Genomic DNA, 16,969 nt, shown 5'->3' on the forward strand with positions numbered 1-16,969 from the left:
AGAATAATTCATGAATGTACTCATTTTTCTTTCTCCTTCCCCATTAGTCTACATTGGTCTTTAGCTCTGACATGTAAACCAGTGGGAAAACATTAACTCTGGTCAATGGACTGAATGGATTTATTTAAGAAGAAATATTTAAAGAACTAAAAGCATCAAATTATCTCCACAACACATATATTGGTCACAGAGACAAAATATAAAATACATCATAAATCTTACTTCTTCCAGAAACCTCATCTCAAGCCCCATAGATATTGAAAGAAACAGCACATATCCAAATTTCGAAGTGTCTTAGCCACATTTTTACCTTTCTTTTCCCATCACTTATTTCAATATTTTCTTACCTTTTTAACTAACATCTATATCCTACAGGGAAGACTGTGGGCAACAGCAGAGCTTTGGGCCTTTTCGATCAGTAGAGTCTGGATTAGAAATCAGGTATTTCTAATTTCAATCAGGTATTTCTATTTTCAAAATGACTAAATATGAGAAGATTATGTGCTGATGTTGCTTTTAACTTAATAGAAGACCCCTGAGGAAGGACGTATCTGAATTTGCTTTGCTGTCTCCAAAGTGCCTATTTATGATACAACATTGTAGGTCCTAAAAATATGTGACAAGTAAATGAATAATGAAAGCAAAATTCAAATTAAAATTTCTAAATATTCAATGGAATTTTAAGAAAAGGAAACTACAGTAATAGAAAAGTAATAAGTAGGAAGTTAATTTTTAAAAAATTAAAATGAAAGCACTGAGTTTATTATTAACTATTACATTTAAAGGAAAATAATGGAGCCTCTCCTGAAAGCCATTTCTATTTATAATAATCAATAGCCAAATATGATATAGGTGGAAATTGAATGTTAGGAATTTTCCCTGCCTTCATACAACAGTTTCTCAGAGAAATTTTAATCACCACAACAGCCTCCAAATGGGAAGTTGATTTATTCAAAAAGATCTCAACAAGGACAAGCAAAGGGTTTATGGTCCTTTAACTTCTTTTATATAAGTTAAAACACAGGAATTGAGGAACTTGAAGACTGCTGTGCAGAGTAGGGCATCTGGAGGTTCCCCTGTGATAGCACCAATCTTCCTGGTCTTCAACCTCTACAAACGTACCCCGCTCTACTGAGGTCATTTAAGATGCTTCCTGTTGCTATTTCTAAAGATGTTTTATGTCCTCTTGCCTTCACTCCCTTTCCTGGGGGCTGTAATCTTTAATTAGAAAAGGTAGGAAAATATTGGAATAATTGTAGAGAAAAGTAAAAATACTACCCAGACTGAACTTAGCAACGTGCTGTTTCTTCCAATCTCTATGTTTCAGAAACTTAGAACAGTCCCTGCCTCTGTGCACAGATAATTGATGACAACCCCAGCATGTTTCTCTGAGTTTATAAAGACAAGGCGAATGGAAGGTCAGCTTTTCAGGTAGCCCTGGTCAACAGGCCCAAGCCCCAAGCGTGCCCAAGATACATTTCTGCAGTTACTACATTTATAACTATACTGGTTTCTATTTAAAATCATATAATGCTAAATGACAAGTCAAAAAAAAAAATACCGTCTTGGAGAATATATCTGTTCTTTCTTCCAAATTCAGTAAAATACTCACTAAGAGCTATTTCAATCTTTCTTTTTTAAAAAATGTGTTCTTAAGACATTTTCATGCCCATCGTATTACTTATTAAAGAATTTCACCCGATTTACTTAGTGAGCATTTGGAATGATTAGACATATTTACATTCACATAGAGATTTAAATTTCAAAAACCTATTTATTGTTGAAATACGACAGGCACTGCAAGGAAGCTTACCAGTTTGATACTGGAAGAACTAGTTTGTAGTTAATTTTAACAAAATGTCTTTTTCTCATTAGGCCCCAAATAAAATTTTCTGGCAAAGTATATTTTGTGTTCCTCTGGGGCTGTGGTAACAGCTTAATTTTATATGATCCCTATATATGTCAAAGTGTGTAGAAATGTCTTACCATTTCTATAGTTAACAAAAAATAAAACATAAATATCCTGGAGGTGGTGAAAGCTAAACACTGCTCTTGAAAAAAAAAAAACAAAAAACATAATATGTTATAATTAACCAAACTTACCAAATGAGAGAAAAATTCAGCTGATTGCTATGGTAATTTTCAAGTGTTGACATATATCCAGAGTCCATCATTCTGAAATGGTTGAGGGACAGTTGGCCACATTTTTGTTCACAAAATGAAAATACTGTGGAGCAGAAAAGAACTCCTTAAGGTAGGACAGTTCAAGTCAGAGCATTAGCCATGTGACACAGTTTATAGGCAATAAGCCCACTTTTCACTGACAGATGGAAATAGGTTCATTTACTTCACAGGAATACTAAGATCGTGCATGTGCATGCTAAGTCGCTTCAGTCGTGTCCGATTCATTGCAATCCTATGGACTGTAGCCCTCTGGGCTTCTCTGTCCATGGGATTCTCCAGGCAAGAATACTGGAGTGGGTTGCCATGCCCTCCTCCAGGGGCTCTTCCTGAGCCAGGGATTTAACCAGCATTACATTGGTAGGCAGATTCTTTACCTCTGAGCAACCAGTCCATACTAAGTTCAATAACTAACAAATAGAAAACACTGGAAAAGTTAATATATTTTAGTGAATTTCTTTTCTGTAGTTTCTAGGGGTAAGCTTGGTGAGAATCCATAATATTCCAAAATATTCAATTTTTAAACCACTTGCAGCATAAGCAGCTGAATTATATCCTGTGTTTACTGAATATCCACTCCATGTAGTCTAGCCACATGTCAAGTTTGTAAGGGAAAACAAACGAGATACATCTCTGCCTTCAAGAACTTCCAATTAAATGGGATATAAAACAACAAGGTGAAAATGAGCAAACAAACAAGAAGGTATAAAATCAAATACAAAATGGAAAATAATTACTTGCCAAAATGTATAGACCAGATGAAAAGTGCCATTAAGGAACAAAGGTAAGGAATCAGAAAGTCCTATTTATTACAAGGAAAGTGTGAGGTGTAAGTTTTTTGTGGGTTTTTTTGTAGGTTTCTTTTTTTTAACTGAAGTATAGTTGATTTATAATGTTGTGCTGATCTCTGCTGTACAGCAGTGACTCAGTTATACACATATATACCATAAAAAAGAATGAAATAATGCCATTTGCAGCAACAGGGATGCAACTAGAGATTATCTTACTAAATGAAGTAACTCAGAGAAAGACAAATACCATATGAAAATCAGCTTTTGGTTTGGGTTTTTAAATAGACTTTGAAAGACGAACAACATTTAAAGAGATACTGTATGTATGACTGAGTCCCCTCACTGTTCAACTGAAACTATCACAACACTGTTAATCAGCTACACCCCAATATAAAATAAAAGTTTAAAATAAACAAATAAAGAGATACAAACACCAAAGGATTTAAGTAAGATGTTCACCAAGACTGGTGCTTGCTAGTAAAATGGCACTTTACCTCACAAGCAAATCTCTTGTTCTGCCAAGGTCCCACTGGAAGCTAAGTTAGAACTAGTCATATTTAGGATTCGACAAATATTACTGTTGGAATATGACAGAATGTTCTGGTTATATTTATTAGATGATAGAACTCAACTGAAAGAAAAGAAATGGCCTACACTATTCTGTTTCATGAAGATTTTAACACCAACTGAGTTCAGATCAGCTAAAGAAATGAGCTTTCTCAACCAGAGGCAATTTCATCTCTCAAAGGTTATTTCTTTTAAGATCTGAAGACATTTTTGGTTGTCACAACTTAGAGTGGGAAGTGCTACTGGTATATTGTGGGTAAAAACCAAGGATACACAAACATCCTACAACATACACGACAAACCTCCACTACAAAGAACTATCCAACATATGTATCCCTATGGCTGATTCATGTTGTTTGGCAGAAACCAACAAAATTCTGTAAAGCAATTATTCTCCAATTAAAAAATAACTAAAATTTTTTAAAAAGGAAAAAAAGATTTATCCAACACAAAATGTCCATTGCTTTGAGGTTGAGACACACTGAGCTAGACCACAAGGGCAATCAGTGGGGAGATTCCTATCACAGTTTATGCAACAAAACAGGCTGGATGAAGATAAAGAAAAAAAATGTTACAGTTATGAAGGATAGAAAAATGTTGAAATCCAAACTTAAGGTACAGTCTTCTTGTGTCATTAAAGTTATAACGCCGGTGTCAATGATTTTGGAGGGGCATTAAAAAAATGTTTCGTGATGCAAGAATGTATAGTGGGGAAAAGACGGCCTCTTTAAAAAATGATGTTGGAAAACCTGGATAGCTACGTGCAAAAGAATGAAACTGGACCACTTTCTTATCAGATCAGATCAGTCACTCAGTCGTGTCCGACTCTTTGCGACCCCATGAATCACAGCATGCCAGGCCTCCCTGTCCATCACCAACTCCCAGAGTTCACTCAGACTCACGTCCATCGAGTCAGTGATGCCATCCAGCCATCTCATCCTCTGTCGTCCCCTTCTCCTCCTGCCCCCAATCCCTTCCAGCATCAGAATCTTTTCCAATGAGTCAACTCTTCACATGAGGTGGCCAAAGTACTGGAGTTTCAGCTTTAGCATCATTCCTTCCAAAGAAATCCCAGGGCTGATCTCCTTCAGAATGGACTGGTTGGATCTCCTTGCAGTCCAAGGGACTCTCAAGAGTCTTCTCCAACACCACAGTTCAAAAGCATCAATTCTTCGGCACTCAGCCTTCTTCACAGTCCAACTCTCACATCCGTACATGACCACAGGAAAAACCATAGCCTTGACTAGACGAACCTTTGTTGGCAAAGTACCATACCCCAAAATTAACTCAAAATGGATTAAAGACTTAATATAAGACCTGAAACCATAAACCTAGAAGACCTAAAACCATAAACATAGAAGAAAGAGGCAGTGCCATTTATTGATGAGGCTGTATTTGCCCCATTGTATATTCTTGCCTTCACTGTCAAAAATAAGGTACCCATAGGTGCATGGGTTTATTTCTGGGCTTTCTATCTATATTTCTGTTTTGGTGCCAGTACCATACCATCTTGATGACTGTAGCTTTGTAGTGTAATCTGAAGTCAGAAAAGTGGATTCCTCCAGCTCCATTCTTTCTCAAGACTACTTTGGCTATTCAGGGTCTTTTGTGTTTCCATGTGAATTCTGAATTTTTTGTTCCAGTTCTGTGAAAAATGCCATTGATAATTTGATAGGGATCACATTGAATCTGTAAATTGCATTTGGTGGTATAGTCATTTTCACAACATTGATTCTTCCTAACCAGGAACATGGAATATCTCTCCATCTGTTTATGTCATCTTTGATTTCTTTCATGAGTGCCTTATAATTTTCTATGTACAGTTCGTTTCCTTAGTTAAGTTTATTCTTAGATATTTCTTTTTGTTGCAATGGTGAATGGGATTGATTCCTTAATTTCTCTTTCTGATTTTTCATTGTTAGTATATAAAAATGCAAGTGATTTCTGTGTATTGATTTTGTATCCTGCAACTTCGTTAAATTCACTGATTAGCTCTAGTAATTTTCTGATACTGTCTTTAGGGTTTTCTATGTAGAGTATCATGTCATCCTCAAACATTGAGAGCTTTACTTCTTCTTTTCCAATCTGGATTCCTTTCTTTTTCTTCTCTGATTGCTGTAACTAGGACTTCCAGAACTCTGTTCAATAATAGTGGTGAAAATGGACACCCTTGTCTTGTTCCTGATCTTAGAGGGAATGCTTTCAGTTTTTCATCATTGAGAATAATGCTTGCTGTAGACTTGTTGTATATGACCTTTACTATGTTGAGGTGGGTTCCTACTATGCCATTTTTTGAAGAGTTTTCATCATAAATGGGTACTGAATTTTGTCAAAGGCTTTTTCTGCAAATATTGAGACTATCATATGGTTTTTAATCTTTCAATTTGTTAATATGGTATATCACATTGATTGATTTGTGTATATTGAAGAATTCTTGCATCCCTGGAATAATCCAAACTTGATCATGGTGTATGAGCTTTCTGTTGTGTTGCTGAATTCTGTTTGCTAAAATTTTGTTGAGGATTTTTGCATATACGTTCATTAGTGATATTGGCCTATAATTTTCTTTTTTTGTGTTGTCTTTGTCTGGTTTTGGTATCAGGGTGATGGTGGCCTCGTAGAATGAGTTTGGGAATGTTCCTTCCTCTGCAATTTAGTGAAAGAGTTTTAGAAAGATAGGCATTAGCTCCTCTCTAAATGTTTGGTAGAATTCTCCTGTGAAGTCATCTGGTCCTGGGCTTTTGTTTTTTGGGGAGATTTTTGATGACAGCTTCAATTTCAGTGCTTGTAATTGGGTTGTTCATAATTTCTACTTCTTCCTGGTTCAGTCTTGGAAGACAGAACTTTTCTAAGAATCTGTCCATTTCTTCCAGGTTATCCGTTTTACTGCCACATAGTTGTTCATAACAGTCTCTTATAATCCTTTGTATTTCTGCATTGACTGTTGCAACCTCTCCTTTTTCATTTCTAATTTTGTTGATTTGATTCTTCTCTCTTTTTTTCTTGATGAGTCTGGCTAAAGTTTTGTCAATTTTGTGTATCTTCTCAAAGAACACCTTTTAGTTTTATTAATTTCTACTATTGCTTCTTTCATTTCTTTTTCATTTATTTCTGCTCAGATCTTTATGATTTCTTTCCTTGTACTAATTTTGGGGGGTTTTGTTCTTCTTTTTCCAGTTGCTTCAGGTGTAAAGTTAGGCTGTCTATTTGAAGTTTTTCTTGTTTCTTGAGGCAGGATTGTGTTGCCATAAACTTTCCTCTTAGAACTGCTTTTGCTGCATCCCATAGGTTTTGAGTTGTTATGTTTTCATTGTCATTTCTTTCTAGAAATTTTTTGATTTCCCTTTTTGATTTCCTCAGTAACCTGTTGATTATTTAGAAACATGTTGTTTAATCTCCACGTTTGTGTTTCTTACAGTTTTTTTTCTTGTAATTGATACCTAGTCTCATAACATTGTGGTCGGAGAAGATCCTTGATCTGATTTCAATTTTCTTAAATTTATTGAGGTTTGATTTGTGACCTAAGATGTGGTCTCTCCTGGAGAATGTTCCATGTGCACTTGAGAAGAAGGTGTATTCTTCTGCGTTGGATGGAATGTCCTGAAGATATCAATGAGATCCATATCATCTAAAGTATCATTTAAGACTTGTGTTTCCTTATTAATTTTCTGTTTTGATGATCTGTCCATTGGTGTGAGTGGGGTTTTAAAGTCTCCTACTATTACTGTGTTACAGTAAATTTCTCCTTTTATGTCTGTTAATGTTTGTCTTATGTATTGAGGTGCTCCAATGTTGGGTGCATAGATATTTACAATTGTTATGTCTTCCTCTTGGATTGATCCCTTGATCATTATGTAGTGTCCTTCCTTATCTTTTGTAATCTTTTTTATTTTAAGGTCTATTTTGTCTGATTTGAGGATTGCTACACCAGCTTTCTTTTGCTTCCCATCTGCATGGAATATATGTTTCCATCTTCTCACTTTCAGTCTATATGTGTCTTTAGGCCTGAAGTGGATTTCTTGTAGACAACATATATGTGGGTCTTGTTTTTGTATCCATTCAGCAAATCTGTGTCTTTCGGTTGGAGCATTTAATCCATTTACATTTAAAGTAATTATTGATATATATGTATATCAATAATTACTTTAATATTTACTTTAATATTACTTTAATAGGAATATATATATATATATATTCCTATTGGCATTTTCTTAATTGTTTGGGGTTGATTTTGTAGATCTTTTTTCTTATCTTGTATTTCTTGACAATATAAGTCCCTTTAACATTTGTTGTAAAGCTGGTTTAGTGGTACTGAATTCTCTTAACTTTTGCTTGTCCGAAAAGCTTTTTATTTCTCCATCAGTTTTGAATGAGATCTTTGCCAGGTATAATAATCTTGGTTGTAGATTTTTTCCTTTCAGTACTTTAAACATATCCTGCCATTTCCTTCTGGCCTGCAGAGTTTCTGCTGAAAGATCAGCTTTTAAGCATATGGTGTTTCCCTTGTATGTTACTTGCTGCATCTCCCTTGCTACTTTTAATATTCTTTCTTTGTGTTTAGTCTTTGTTAGTTTGATTACTATGTGTCTTGGCATGTTTCTCACTGGGTTTATCCTGTATAGGACTCTTTGTGCCTTTTGGACTTGATTGACTATTTCCTCTTCCATGTTGGAGAAATTTTCAACTATAACCTCTTCAAAAATTTTCTCATAACCTTTCTTTTTCTCTTCTTCTTCTGGGACCCCTATAATTCAAATGTTGGTGCATTTGATTTTGTCCCAGAGGTCTCTAAGACTATCCTCAGTTCTTTTCATTCTTTTTATTTTATTCTGCTCTTCAGAAGTTATTTCCACCATTTTATCTTCCAGCTCACTGATTCATTCTTCTACTTCAGATATTCTGCTATTGATTCCTTCTAGAGTATTTCTAATTTCAGTAATTGTGTTGTTTGTATGTTTATTCTTTAATTCTTCTAGGTCTTTGTTAATTGATTCTTGCATTTTCTGCATTTTGTTTTCAAGGTTTTTGATCATCTTTACTATCATTATTCTGAATTCTTTTTCAGGTGGTATGCCTATTTCCTCTTCATTTATTTGGACTTCTGCATTTCTAGTTTGTTCCTTCATTTGTGTAGTACTTCTCTGCCTTTTCATTATTCTTTTTTAACTTATTATGTTTGAGGTCTCCTTTTCCCAGGCTTCAAAGTTGAATTCTTTCTTCCTTTTGGTCCGCCCTCCTAAGATTGGTCCAGTGGTTTGTGTAAGCTTCATATAGGGTGAGATTCATGCTGATTTTTGTTTGTTTGTTTTTCCTCTGATGGGCAAGGCTGAGTGATGTGGCGATCCTGTCTGCTGATGACTGGGTTTGTATTTTTGTTTTGTTTGTTGTTTAGATGAGGCATCCTGCACAGGGTGCTACTGGTGGTTGGGTGATGCTTAGTCTTGTATTCAAGTGGTTTCCTTTGCGTGAGTTCTCACTATTTGATACTCCCTAGGGTTAGTTCTCTGGCAGTCTAGGCTCCTGGAGTCAGTTCTCCCACTCCAAAGGCTCAGGGCTTGATCTCTGGTCAGGAATGAAGATTCCACAAGTGGTTTGTTACAGCATTAAGTGAGATTAAAACAAATATCCCAAAACAAGTAACAAAAAATGAACCCCAGACAAATGGCAGTTATAAAATCAGGCAAATAATAATTAAAATAATGGAATATACACATATACATACACACCCATGAACAAAATCAAAACAGTCCAACAAAAATAAAGTACAGTTGATTGACCCAGAGAACAAAGGAAATAAAAAATTATATTTACCAGTTAAGAACAAAACTAACTGAAGCACAAACTGGAAAACAAAACCAAAGCAAGGTGCCAAGTGGGAAATAAGGCAATGAAAACAAAGCTAACAAATATGTTGAAAGGAAAGGAAAGAAAGAATAGTTATCAAAGTTAAACAGAGGTAGATAAAGAAGATTTATACACATTAAAGATAAACTGCAAGGGGAAAAGAACAGTGGGAAAAGCAAACAGAGGAATATATGTAGAAAAACAATAATAGGCTTTAAAAATTAAAATTTAAAAAAAGAGAGAAAAGAAAAAAAAATGGAAAACTCCACAGAACTGCAAAAGCCCAATGTAGAGGCAGAGGTTTATAACAACAATAAAAAATGTGACTGAGAAAGAAAAGAAAGAAAAAAGCTCAAAAGCTTAATTAGATTTCACAGTGCCAATAAAACTGACAACTACAACAGAGTGGGGTTGGGGGGAGTAAAAAGGAAAAAAAGTCCAAAAGAATCTATAGAACAAGTGAAAATATCAGAATAATAAATGTTTTTCTTGGGTCACTGCTGTCAGAGTCCTCTCCCTCACTGGGAGTCACAGTCCACCTCACCTCCCTAGGATGCCCTCCAACACTGTGCTGATCTCTGGACCTTCTGTGGGGGCAGTTCAGATTCTAATCTGGTCCTACTCATGTGTGTTCTTGCTTCCAATATCCACAGCCATCAGAACTAGAGTGCTTTCTTATGTGGGAGCTCTCAATGACCTTTTATATATTCCATAGACATGAGTCTGCCTAGTTGATCATGTGGATTTAATCTGCAGCTGGTGGAAAGGTTTTGGGTCTTCTTCCTGGGCCACACTGCCCCTGGATTTCAATTGTGGTTTTCTTTCCACCTCTGCATGTGGGTCATCCACTGCGGTTTGCTCCTGAGGCTGCCCTGGAGAACGTGGGTTTGCCAGTTGTGGAGGTGGTGCAGCTGCTTGGGTCACAGGGGTTCTGGCAGCACCAGGTACTCAGGGGACTTGGCAGCTAGGGCAGCAGGGTATGGCAACTAGAAGGGTATTGTGCTCTAGAAGGGTATGGCAACCAGTATTGGCCAATATGCTGCAGTATTCTTGCCTGGAGAGCCCTCCGTCCCTGACAGAGAAGCCTGGCAGGCCACAGTCTACAGGGTCACAAAGAGTTGAACACTACCAATGCGACCCTGTGTGCATAGATGCAAGACTCTTTTTGCCTGTCGCAGCTCTGCCCCAATGAGAATTGAGCATGAAGGTGGCACAGCTGCTGGCTTGCAGGAACCCTGGCAGAGTCAAGTGTGCTAGGACACAGACTGCCTCCACCGCAGGAGTTATGGCCCTATCAGGGTCTTTTTCTGAGCCTCCTATAGCTGGCGATCAGAAGGTCTCTTTGGCCAGTCTTTCTCCATAGCTCTGCTGGTTCAGGCACTTAGAGGGCTCCCTTGACTGCGGTCCTTCTCTGTTGTTCGGCACATCAGGCACATAGAGGGGCCCCCCTGGCTGGAGTCCTACTCTGTAATTTGGCACATCAGGCACTTAAAGGGGCACCCTGGGTGGGGTCCTACTCTATAGTGCCTCAGGTGTTTGATGGGCCAACCTCTCTATTCTTCATCTGTGGATGCTGGCATGTTGGGGGAGAGAGAGGCTATGGTGATGGCTCCACCCACTATGCGTGACTCAGCTGTATCGCCTTGCTTCCATGGCTGCCTGGCTTTCCTCCACAGGTATTTCCCACCACGATCTCCTCCTCCACATCCCCTCAATCTGTCTCTCCACAGTAAACAGCAACCCTTGCCCTGGGATTGCTCCACAACCACTAAACCCCAGGTCCTAGCTGCTGTGCCTTCCAGGGAACCTGTACCCCTGTCTGGGGTATGTATGGCTGCAGCAGAGACTGATTCTCATTCTATTTAGGCTGCCACAGATCAGCTGTTTCACTCTCAGCCTTAAATGTTTCTCCTCTGACTCAGACAGTTGCCCCGCTGTGGGGATCGGACCCCTGCTTCAGTTCCCCCACCTGCCGAGGGCAGGTCCGGTCCTACTAACGCTCCTGTTTTCCCCCTAGTTCCTTCATCCTACTGAGTTTTGTGTGGTTCTATATATTCTTTTTCCACTGGTCGGGATTCCTGTCCACTCCCTGCTGGTGTTCTGCATGCACTTCTGTGCCTGGAGGTGTATTCCTGAATAATCTGTGGAGAGAGATGCACTCCACGTCCACCTACTCCTCCGCCATCTTTTTCTCTCCCTCCCTCATGCACTCTTGTTGGGAATGTAAATTGGTGCAACCACTATGGAAAACTGTATGGAGTTTCCTCAAAAAATTGAAAATAGAGCTACCATATGATCTAGTAATTTCACTTCTAGGTATCTAACTAAAGAAGATGAAAACACTAATTCTATAAGATCTGAGTCCCTATGTTCACTGAAACATTATTTATAATGACCAAGGTATGGCAACAACTTAAGTGTCCATTGATAGATGAATGGATAAAGATGTGATATATGTATGTGCATATATAGATGCATGTTTACTGTAGAAATTTTTAAGTCATATATTTATCCAGAGATGATCATTGCTAACACTTGGAATGTAGTCTTCTAATTTTTCCAATAGAATCTTAAAGTAGATATTTTTGTAATATATTTTTTTATTAAATAGTCACTTTTTCAAATTTGATGTCAAAACAACTCAAATTCATTCTTTTCCTGATTAAGAAGACTCTGCTATTAAAGATATATGTTTGCCTCTAAGTTTTCACTACAATAAAAAGGCTGCACTCATATAGCTGTTATTCATTAAATGTCTGCAGTTAAGAACCCATGCTGTATTTAAAGCCACTTCTCACTCCCCCAAGTGGTTATCATATGGTAACTAGATCCAACAATCTTTGCCTTCCAGCATAGTCCATGCATGCAAACAGAGGGACGGAAGTAGGATCTCTCTGCTGTAACTTGGTACCCCTGAGCTCCGTTTCCTCCCAGGCAGCGTTTCCTGGGGAGGTCTGCAGTTAACATGGAGGCAGTGGGTGAGCTGTCCACTTGGTTCCCCAGAGGAGGCACAGAGCTTCCATGAGACTGATCTATTCATTAGCTATGTTAAGAAGATAATATCAGACAAAAGTTTAATTGACCTCCTTTTTATAGTGAGTGCAATTAAAAGTTTCCTATAAAATGGATCTCAAGTATAAATCAACTTTATTTGAACTGTAAGTCACACACAGTCTAGGCTGGTCAGTTGTTCTAGGCTGGTAGCATAGTTCTAGATAAGCAGGTAAGGATTTGATGTCACCAAATGTGGTTAGCCTTCCACGAAGAAAATTTTATTTTATAACCTGAACTAATCACAAGGAGAATCTGACGTGAAGCAATGGGTGGCTCAGTGCTAACTCAACTCCTCTCCTGAAATTGCCTTATACTTCTTGTGGTATTTGTGGTGGCCTGACACTGCCCACCACCCCATGATTCTCTACATAGGACTACCCAGCACATGGTAATAATATAATCCAGTATTACATTATTATGTCACAGATAATATTAATACAGTATTAAAATAATAAGAATATTTTCTGTGGTTTAACAAGGTAAAATGGCTTTGAATATTGCTTATTTTTTGATTCTGATATCTTTACAGGTAATTTTTTTTCATAGGGAATTCTGTGTACAAATCAACCCTATCAAATATCAGAAAATCTATGAGAGAAAAAAATTATTTCATGGGCTTACACCTTGGTTTTCTAAAATATAAGGTAAGCCCTTATGTTTTCAGTTCAGTTCAGTTCAGTTCAGTTCAGTCGATCAGTCGTGTCTGACTCTGCGACCCCATGAATCGCAGCACGCCAGGCCTCCCTGTCCATTACCAAGTCCCGGAGTTCACTCAAACTCATGTCCATTAAGTCGGTGATGTCATCCAGCCATCTCATTCTCTGTTGTCCCCTTCTCCTCCTGCCCCCAATCCCTCCCAGCATCAGAGTCTTTTCCAATGAGTCAGCTCTTCACATGAGGCGGCCAAAGTATTGGAGTTTCAGCTTGAGCATCATTCCTTCCAAAGAACATCCGGGACTGATCTCCTTTAGAATGGACTGGTTTTATAACTCTCTTTTTAAATAAAGCACTCATGAATAATTTCTGGAATTTATTTGAGGATTTTACATAACCAAGATTCTGACCTTTTCTTGGTATATTAAACGCCCTGTACAATCATTGTACTTATACCATGTTCTTCTAATCTGTTAATGGAGTAGACACTATTCCCCCTTAAGTCACCAAATTCCAGAATAGAAAAACAAACATTAGAAACTGAGAGGAGAGTCAAGTCAGACCGTCTCCTTGTTCCCAAGCATCTAGTCTGACCTCCCACATAGAGTGGTAATTTGTGCTTCAATCTCTGCTCTGTTGCACCACAATCTAGCAGAAATGGCAGTTCCCGGTTCCAAGATGGATATTTCTCAGGGAATGAATGGGAATGGAAAATAAATCTTGAGGTTGAAGGTTGATTATCGACAAAAATTATCCTTTGGCAATAACAACTTTCTCTGTAATATTAACAAAAGTGTCTTATGTAGTTTTGATGTATATTAATCTTGAAAGATGTTCTAAGACTGGCTGAAGCAGAAGAAATGACAGAAAGAGGGTTCTGAAAAGAAAATAAAGAGGAATGAATGAAGAATAAGCCCAGAAAGCACGGGAAATTGAAGGAGAGGACAGAAGTCATACATATCAGGGTCTGAATCCAGATGGGGAGGGAAAAAAGAGGAAACAGAACTCCCACAATCAGAGTGTAAGTATGAAAGTGTAAGTATGTAAGTATAAAGAAGCAAAGATGTGACTTCTCTGGTGGTCCAATGGTTAAGACTCCTTGCTTCCAATGCAGGGGATGCAGGTTCCACCCCTGGTGGGGAAACTAAGATCGCACATGCCACACGGCGAGGCCACACACACACACAAAAAAAGCAGCAGCAAAGAGATGAGCATGTCTTTGTATTGGCTGTTTAAAGAAAGTGGGCTTCCCTGGTGGCTCAGATGGTAAAGGATGGTAAAGCAGGGTCTCCTGCTATGAGGAGACCCAGGTTCAATCCCTGGGTCAGGAAGATCCCCTGGAGAAGGAAATGGCAACCCGTTCCAGTACTCTTGCCTGGACCATTCCATGGATGGAGGAGCCTGATGGTCTACAGTCCATGGGGTCACAAAGAATCAGACATGACTGAACAACTTCACTTTCAAAGAAAGGAGGGCTACAAAAGGAGAAGTGATGAATTCGTTGAATAATGCATTGCTAGTTAAATCACCAAATAGAAGTTGGAGATTCCACATAATTGTGCTATTATTCACACTTACATTCTAACAGAATTATATATAATGTGTAGGCTCACTTTATCTGTGGGTATGAGAGAAGTAAAGGGAACTCATTCACTTGTACCCAGTGTACGAAAAAGAACGCTCGGAAGGACCGCCACAGAAACAAAGCACCGCTCTCGTCTCAGCACATCTGTTATAGGACCGAACGACACAAGACGGTGTGAGATGCTTACTGCCTACCTTTACTCTGGGAAATCTTTCAGAAGTGGCTTTTTCCAAAAAAGGACTTCCCCAGAACAAAGCACAACAATATTAGCACAGAAGGTCTGGGTGTGGTTTTACTCACATCACTGCTCCCTTCGTGTTCACAAAATGTTTCTGCTCTCAGACCAGTGGAAGTAGCTGAGCACCACAGGCACCAGGTAGCACCCTCACGAGACCCCTCACAGGATACATGCACACCACAAACCACTCTCCAACTAGCTTCCCTCCATCCTCTGGAATAACAGACAGAACTGACGACGAGAGAGCTGTTGGTCTTCCAAAATGCCCAACATCTAGAGTGCCAGAGGCAGGATGAGACAGAAACCACGAACTCCTACCCAACAAGTATCTTGGGAATTAACCCAAGACCGATAATGTTCTGGCTTCCAGGAAGATAAGCAGCACAATGCTGTGGCTTATCTATGAATTCCTATATCCGAATTAACAAGCTATATGACTTTAGCTTCCCTGGTGGCTCAGATGGTAAAGAATCCCTGCAATGTGGGAGACCTGGGTTTGATCCCTTGGTTGGGAAGATACCCTGGAAGAGGGCATGGCAACCCACTCGAGTATTCCTGCCTGGAGAATCCCCATGGACAGAGGAGCCTGGCAGGCTACAGGCCATGGGGTCACAGAGAGTCGGACAAGACTGAGCAACTAAGAACAGCACATGACTTCGAGAAAGATAAACTTTCTGGTCTCAGTCTCCTCATTTCATAAAAAGCAGTCGAGTCAATCATCTCTTAGCATCCATCAGTATCTAAAAATATTATGGTAAACATTTTTTTCAGAGTAATTCGTGAGTTTAGCAGATTGCCGAAAACTTGAGCCTTAGTATCCTTTTCCTGGATCAGTTTAATCCTGTAATTCTAATGAGCTTAAACAGTTTTATGTCATGATCAAAGGCAAGGATTCCTTACTCTCGCTCTCTGTTTGATCTACCTGCCTCTTGGTCCCCCCACTCTCATGATCCAGTCAGATCTGTCCATTTTGGATATTGGTTTCTGTTTTGATAATAACATTACTCAGGAAATACACAGCCATCAGGATGTTCTTGGCACTTCAGTGATTAGGCAGAATGGACTTCTGTGATTAGGTAGGCTTATTTCCACAATTCTAATCGAGTAAGATTCCTCCTAGGAAATCCTATCGAGCTACCGAGAATGAAGTATGTGGGCTTTTCTTTATAATAAGAGCCTCTAGGTCTGCCAAATTTTTAGAAGTCAGTAGGCAGTATTTGAGAACAACAAGAGGAAAAGAGAACAATGCATTCTCAAAAGCATCACATGTGTTTGGACTCTTATTTTTCAAAATGGAAATGGCCTTATTTTTTTTTTTCTGATTATTAAGATTTTTACCACATATTGTCAAATTGCCTTTCAGGAAGCTCGCCCTAGTTGATTTTCCCACCAGCATTCCACAGTGGCGACTTCCTCACACCCTCACCAGACAGGTATCAGATTCTGTGTGTCTTTGTCAATCCGTTGGTGAAAACAATACTATTTCTTTTCATTTGAATTTTTAATTATCAGTGAGGTTAGTTTTCACACATTTATTACAAATTGTTTACTTATGCTGTTTGTCCATTTTTCTTTTGTTATGTCTCTTTTGCTTTATTCGTGTAAAAGAGCTCTTTATATTAAGGATATTTGTTCTTAATTATTTTTGTTCATGAGGTGTTTTTTTTTCCTGCATAAAAGTTTTCACTCTGCTTTAAGGAATAAAATATTTTAGTCTTTTGCTTTACTGTTTTTTTTGCCCTGTTTAGGAAGTTCTTTCTTATCTCATCTATATATATATTTTTTTTCAAGTATTTCACTCTCAATTGTAAATTTCTGGTGAATTTAAGTGTATTTTGGTATGTATTTTGGTAGAAAGGGTGACTTAGAGATTTCATTTTTTTCCAGTTATTTCAAACCCATTGACTGAAAAATCCAAATTTTCTTTTCTGATTTGAAATGTCTCTCCTTTCTAACACTAAACTCTTTATATACAGGTTTCTGGAGTTCTGACTGTTTTCCTTTGATCTCCTCATCTGATGTGAACTTATTCTGACACCACTACCAAAGTGTTTT

The 16,969-nt window shown here is 38.2% G+C and overlaps 1 protein-coding gene across 4 annotated transcripts in view; it reads right to left on the bottom strand.

The window, feature by feature from the left end:
- The window catches only part of FILIP1 (filamin A interacting protein 1), a 222,431-nt gene that overhangs the window by 189,701 nt on the left and 15,761 nt on the right, over window positions 1-16,969 (bottom strand). The window contains exon 2 of one of the 4 annotated variants that reach the window (XM_027550955.1): window positions 2,104-2,227. The exons of the other annotated variants lie outside the window; for them this stretch is intronic. The gene's annotated coding sequence lies outside the window, so the exon portion shown is untranslated. The remainder of the gene's footprint in view (window positions 1-2,103; window positions 2,228-16,969) is intronic. 4 annotated transcript variants of the gene reach the window in all.

The sequence above is a fragment of the Bos indicus x Bos taurus genome, chromosome 9 (assembly GCF_003369695.1).
Source record: "Bos indicus x Bos taurus breed Angus x Brahman F1 hybrid chromosome 9, Bos_hybrid_MaternalHap_v2.0, whole genome shotgun sequence".
Classification (NCBI taxonomy): Eukaryota; Metazoa; Chordata; class Mammalia; order Artiodactyla; family Bovidae; genus Bos; species Bos indicus x Bos taurus.